At 32.4% G+C, this 7,367-nt stretch overlaps 1 pseudogene; it reads left to right on the top strand.

The window, feature by feature from the left end:
- The first annotated feature begins 972 nt into the window (after nucleotides 1-972).
- LOC126611721 (S-linalool synthase-like) lies at nucleotides 973-6,763 on the top strand (annotated as a pseudogene).
- The last annotated feature ends 604 nt before the right edge of the window (nucleotides 6,764-7,367 follow it).

Raw genomic sequence — 7,367 nt, 5'->3', positions numbered from 1 at the left:
TGCAGTATGATTTATTAAGAAAAATTATTGGTAACTCATTATGAGGTTAATTTTTTTTTTTTTAGTGTAGATAATATCATTTGTTAAAAAAGAAAAGTAAATAAATAAATTGATACCCTTTCTACATGTCATGATTTTAAGAACTTGAAAGAAAATGATAAAAAAGGAGAGAACCAGAATTTAGAACAGAACTTGTTTTAATTGAGAAAATTTTAGTGTTTTAAATTAACTCATGTTATAATATTTCTAATAATTTAGTATAATATTCTATCTTAGGTTCATCAAAATTCAACCTCATCGCTAGTTCGTGGATTAAGTAGTTATACTAATTCAAATTGTGTTATAGAAAGTTTAGGATCCTTACCCTTTTTTAATTGGGTTTTAGCAATGATGGATTAGAAGTTAATAATATAATAGCCTGTTTGGTGGGTTAGATGAGATTGGACTTTAGTGATAGAATTGGATTGATAGAGAGATGTTAAAATAGGACTTGTAACCCATATATAAGAATATGTTAGATAACTCATTTTATTGGAAGTTTATAACTCATCATGTCCAGTCATGTTCTCTCATATTTTGACACAACAAACAAATGATTGCATCAAGTTCATTTTAATTGATCACAACCTATCGCAACAAGTCCATCAAACAGACCCTAATAGTCACGACGAGAAGTAAATCTAAATCTAAGAGAGTGATTATGTATCCATTGAGTGGTGCTATTCTGAGAATGCCCATTGTGATACGTGAACTATGTTCCAAGTGAGTTGGCATTGACTATAATGACTGCGGCAATTGTATCGAACCATCGTCTGAGAACAGGTGGAGGGGAAATTAGTTTCCGTATGCTTGTAGCTCTCTATAAATACCATACAAATTATATGCTTGATCTGCAAGACATAACAAAAGCAAAAAACAAGTGTGTGTACCTAAGTACTGTTAGTGTGTGAGTATCTAAAAACACAATATCGCATGGATTCTCAAGAAATTTTGGTTAAGAATCTGGTAATGAAAGTTAAACAAGAATTGTTTTCACCGGATGTTGATCTTGTTTCTCTTGTTCCTCCTTCTCCTTACGACATTGCGTGGCTGTCGATGATTCCGAATCCTCACCGAGGATCAGATGGACCCTTGTTCAAAGGATGCTTGGACTGGGTGCTCCAACACCAAACCACACGAGGCTTTTGGGGAGATGATGACCATGTTCCAACCATAGAGTCCCTCACTTCAACTCTAGCTTGCATTGTTGCACTTGCCATATGGGATGTTGGCCATGATGCCATTCAGAAGGGTACGTAAAAAAAAAGTAAATGATCAGATTTCGCAAACCCCGGAAAAATTTACTGTCGGATATACCCATTTATGCATTTGGAATAATTGGTTGTTCCAATTTTTTCTTATGTTTATTGTTTAGGGCTAGCATTCATCCATGCAACCACAGAGAAGCTACTGGAAGAGCAAAATAATTCTTTTCATGAGTGGTTTGTGATTGTTTTCCCAGCAATGGTGGAACTTGCAGAGAGCAAAGGACTGGATGTTCAATTTTCTCATGGTTCAACAGCGTTGGTAGAACAAGTCTTCCAAAAGAGACAACAAATATTCCAAATGCATAGGTATATATAATTTTTAGTTTTTATAATTTATTTAGAAATAATGAGAAAATACAAGAAAGAAATTAGGGATGAATAAGGATAGAGGATTGATGGCCGGTAGAACATGGAAGAAAAACACATTAAATGATACACAACATAAAAACTAAAAACTGAAAACAATTTTATCGTAGATTTTCTTTTTAATTTTTGTTTTCATTTTCTATCGCATTACATGTGCATTTCTCCCTCCTCCCACACTACTCAAGCTTATTGAATCTAGTTTTTGTCGAAATATTTATCAAATCGACCGTAGTTAAATATTTAATCTAGATTTTGTTGGGGCAGGTTGGTGCAAAGTGGTGATCAGCAACAGTACTATTCACCAGAACTCATGCAATACCTGGAAGCTTTGCCTGCTGAAGCATATGATATTAACCTCAATGAGACTCTACTATTATGCCAAAGTGAGGAAGATGGGCTGTTAATCCAATCCCCATCAGCTATTGCATATGCTTTTATGAAGACAGGACGCAAGGAGTTTTTGTCCAAATTGAATTCTATTGTCCAAAAATGCGGGTTCTCAGGTACGTAGGACATGCATGCATTTCAACTCCATCTATTCCCAAAATTTCCCGATAATGTTTATGTTTTTTTTTTTCTTCCTATGATGTGATTGCTGGTCTACGATGCGTAGTCTGTTGTCACCTGTACAAATGTCATAAAACTTAGCCCTGGTTTGATATTGAGGTGATTCTGAAAAAAAATGGCTATAAAAAAAGCTATGTTTGGTAAACATTCAGCTTTAGTTTTTTTTCACAGTTTTTTGTGAAAAAAAGCTAAAAACACAAAGCTGCAAAACCCAGCTTTTTTTTTACATTTGTTTTACATAAAAGTTTATCAAATACTATAATACTGCTTTTTTTTTTTTTCAAAAGCACTTTTACAAAAAAATTTACCAAACACTCTGCTGCTTTATTTCACAGCACAACAGAAGCAGTTTTTTTTTCAAAGCACATCAATATCAAACCATCCCTATATATACACACATACGAGATATGTCTGAGTATGCTATATTATTCTTTCAACTGTTAAACTGTTACTGAAAATATAAAAATAACGATCTAACGTTTAAAAATTGAAGTTATCGTACACTTGGTAGCATTGTAGAATTTTTCATATACACTGTACCAAAAAACAAATATCATTAAATGAAAAATTAATAGCAAGTGGATTGTAACTTAGTTGGTTAAGAGACATTTGTCCTTGCACCCAAAGTCTCGTGTTTGAATACCCCTCCCCATATTTACAAATAAAGTATATTATTTTAGCATCTATGAAAAAATGACTAATTAACCACATGAAATCAAAAGAGTAAGACAACTCTGTTATACGTGTACAGTTCCTGCGATCTACCCCATGGATGAAAACCTTCTAAGGGTTTGTCTTGTTAATCGGACTGAGAGGCTGGGACTGGCAGAGCATTTCATGGCAGAGATAACAACTATGCTGGGACAAGTTTACAGGTGACGTCCTAATATTCATCATTAAGCAATATACGCACACGATTAACTGGTTAATTAATTAATTTTTTTAAAAAAAAAAAACAGAAGTTACATCAGTTGCGAAGAGCCAAAGAGCAAGGAAAAGCATGCCATGCCACTTCAACTATATAAAGATTCACTTGCGTTTCGACTTCTCAGACTTCACGGTTATATTGTATCTCCTCGTAAGGATCAATTAATGCTTAATTGCTGTTATGTACATGCTTTCAGATTATAATATTTGTGATGACTTGAAACCTGGTTGTTTCTAGTCTCGTTATGATGTTGTAACTCTGTTGTGAGTGTGACACTCTAGGCATGCATTGTATAATTTTGTATATATCATATCGTTTATCATCAATAAAAAAATTGTTTATTTATTAATTTACATACCAAAATTTGTTAATATTTGCAGGGAAGTTCTGCTGGTTCCTTCATGACGAAGATATGATGGTGTACATAGAAGAGCACCATGAAACTTTTCTTAGTGCCATGTATAATGTATACAGGGCGACTGATGTGACCTTTACAGGAGAAAGTGAGCTTGAGGATGTTAAGGAATTCTCTAAAAGAATACTAGAAAAGGAAACAATAAGAATAAATATAATAACAATTGCAATAAGAAAATATATTCAATCATTATAATTAGTTATTTAATGATCATCTCCTAATTAATTTTGTTGCATATCTCCCTTGAGTAGATTACGCATGAAATTAGTATTCCATGGCTTGCTCGGTTGGATCATCTGGAGCACAGGAAGTTCATTGAGACGAAATTAGAGCCTGTTGGTCCATGGATAGGAAAGGGCTTATCCTGCAGGTAATTAAATTAATACTAATTAATTGAATAGATTAAGGCAGTCAAATCTCGGATTAAGCAGTTTAATTCATTAATACCTTGCAGATTATCATGTCAAAGCAATGCCATGCTGCTACAACTTGCTATGGAGAACTATACACTACGGCAGTCCATATTCAGAAATGAATTAAAGGAGTTAGAAAGGTTCGTACTCACTCTCTACACTTTCACTAAAGAATTTCCATTTTTTTTAAATTTTAATACTGGAATTAGTTAACCATGAAAACCTTTTTCTTTTTCCGTTGTGGGTGAAAAATTAATCATGCAGGTGGTCAAAGGACATTGGTCTTGTTGACATGGGGTTTGCTAGACAGAAAACCGCGTACTGTTATTTTGCAGTTGCTTCAACAGCATCACATTCTTCCCTGTCATATGTACGGTCCGCACTTGTGAAAGCCGCAGTCCTTGTTACAGTTGCTGATGATTTTTTTGACAAGGAAGGTTCGATGAATGAATTGGAAGCTCTTGCCAATGCCGTCGAGAGGTACAATATATTAACGTATGATTATTGTGTGCATGGGTTATGTGTTGAATTTCACATGCATGTTCTAAGACGGAAATAAATAATCCACGTATAGAAATTTAAAGTAATTCTTGTTATTATTTTAACTAATTAAATGTGTACATCGTACAGATGGCAGGAAAAAGGACTAGAAGGACATGGAAAAGCTATATTCAAGGCTCTAAAAGATATTGTTGATGACATTTCTTGGCAATTCTTCAAACAAAATGGATATGACATAAAGAGTTATCTTCAGGATCTAGTAAGATTTTTGGTAAAATAATTTAGTTGAAATAATTGTAAAAAATAAAAATAAAAATAAAAAAGTGTTACTTATTCTTCTTTTTACTCTTTGCCGAATGAATTTAGTGGCATCAAGCATTTGTAAGCTGGTTAAAGGAAGCAGAATGAAGCAAAAATGGGCATCCCTTGTCAATTGTTGAGTACCTCCAAGTAGCCACAAGCTCCATTGCTTCACAGACTATTATTCTTACAGCTGCTCTTCTACTTGATACACCTCCAGGATTAGAGATCCTAAAGTCCCCTCAAAGTCATCCACTTACAAATTCACTTATGCTTTTGACACGGCTTTTGAACGACATTCAAAGCTATCAGGTTTAGGAAGAGATATTTTTTATTGTGACCGTCACACTGCCATATAATATTATTAAGGAGTAATTAGGTTTTCATCCTTATTTTTACTACTCTATTGATTAAAACCTTATTACTTTTCAATTTTTGATCAAGGTCCTTTGTATTAATAATATCATTAATTATTTCAATAATAAAATATTTTTTATTTATAAATATATTCATTTAATATTAAAAATGTTACAATTAGTATATTTATATTTATGGCTAAATTTTTTATCATATATTTTTATTTTTAGTTTGTACCCATTTTTAATTTGCAACCCTTTTTTAATTTGTACCAATTTTCCTTTCAATTTTAATTTGTACCCATATATTAATTTCTTTTTGTGCCCATATTTTTTAAAGTTTTATTTGTATTGTACCCATATTTTTTTATTTATTTGTACCCATTTTTATTTTTGCTAAATGTACCCATTTTGAAGAATGTACCCATGTTTTGATACAATAATTTTTTGGTTATTTTTTATGAATGTACCCATGTTTACACACACACACAATAGTATATTTATATTTTAATATTTTTAATCCCACAAATTATGTTTTTTATTTAAAATCTCATTAATATAAACAACTATAATTTTAATTTTTAGTTTAAAAAATATAGTAACATACATAGAAATAAATTATCAATTAATTTTAGGGACTTGGATCAAAAATTGAAAACCAACAAAGTTTCAGTCAAAGATTGTTCATAACTAGGGACCGCATCCAAAGTCTCCCTATTATTAATGTACCTATTATAATAGTAGTAAACAACTATATTGTTATATTAGGGAGCCAGAGTATATCTTTAATAAAACATGCTTTGAAAAAAAAAATTTGTGTAAATAGATTAATGATAACTTCACGTAGTGGTGGGATAATCAGAGTGAAATATCTCTCGGACGAGAAATTCATAATGACCACGTTCTTGATTAGTTGTCACCATGTTAATTAGTATAATCTTAACTAATGGAGAAAACTGAATTTAATGATTTCATTGCAGAGGGAGCAAGAGGAGGGGAAGCCAAACCTTGTTCTGCTACACATGAAGGGAAATCCCAATTTGGGGGCTGAAGAATCAATTGGGATTATACAGAAGGTATTGGATGAAAAGAAGAAAGAGTTTCTAGAACAGGCTCTGGTGAATAATGGCATCAATGGGGATGATATGCCAAAGGCATGCAAAAAACTCCATCTCTCCTGCCTCAAAGCCTTTCATATGTTTTTCAATTCTACAAATGCATATGACTCCCCAACAGAATTGCTTGCGGACATCAACAAAGCGATTTATGATCCTTTGAGGATGGATGCACAAGGAATATTAAAGAAGGATAAACCTAAAAGCTTGGCTAGCTATGGAAAATCCCAGACTACTTGTGTTGTGAAAGTCCAAGGGAACTTAAGGAAAGAATTTGTGGCCAAACCTTACTTTGGATATGAGGTCTTGTCACTTAAGCTGAGAAAACCAACTATTTTACGAGATTTCGGAATTTCAAGGTTTGCATCTATTCCGGCTACTGGGGTTAACACTCTTCCTTTGGCTTCATGCACTCGTCATGTTAGTGCAGAAATAAATTATAAATTATTTACTTTGTAAAGCAGATGAATAAAAAGATGAGAGCGAAAAAGGCTAGTTAGTCACTTTAATAGAGTGAATTCCACTGAGATGATAGACTTTGAATGAGTTAATAAATAAGTTAGATTACTCCCAGTTTCAATGTTGCCAATTAGTTTTATGGTGGAGCTTATTATATCTGGCAAAATGATGCGTATACATGGTTTTGTTGATGTATAATAATGTTTATGAGTGGAATTGTACCTCTTATATAAAATAAAAAAATAAAAAAAATTTCTTTAGAGTGGAGTTCCATATAGTATTGTACATATTATTTTGCTTGCTTCCCCTTTTTGCTAGCAAACTATTATTGGTATTCTAAAAATTCAGTGGTGCACTCTTCTTAAGATTATCTTTCATTTTAAATGTAGAAAGTTAATTTAAAGTGCATAATTAGATTATTAGAATGCCTATAACAGTCCCCTAAAAGTAAATCAATTAGGAAGATAACTTATAACATATTTTTAAATCTTGTTTTACATACCAACCAGATTTCATCTTTAAATGAAGGCTGTCTAGGTAAATATATAATAAAGGAAAACTAATGAAAATGGTTTGAAAACTTTGAGTTTTAATGATAAGGACAAAATAAAGGGTAAAGTGAATAGTAACAGGATTGACT

This window comes from Malus sylvestris, chromosome 17, assembly GCF_916048215.2.
Source record: "Malus sylvestris chromosome 17, drMalSylv7.2, whole genome shotgun sequence".
Classification (NCBI taxonomy): Eukaryota; Viridiplantae; Streptophyta; class Magnoliopsida; order Rosales; family Rosaceae; genus Malus; species Malus sylvestris.
Note: the sequence above shows the minus strand (reverse complement) of the source record. Positions and strands in the feature narration are given on the sequence as shown.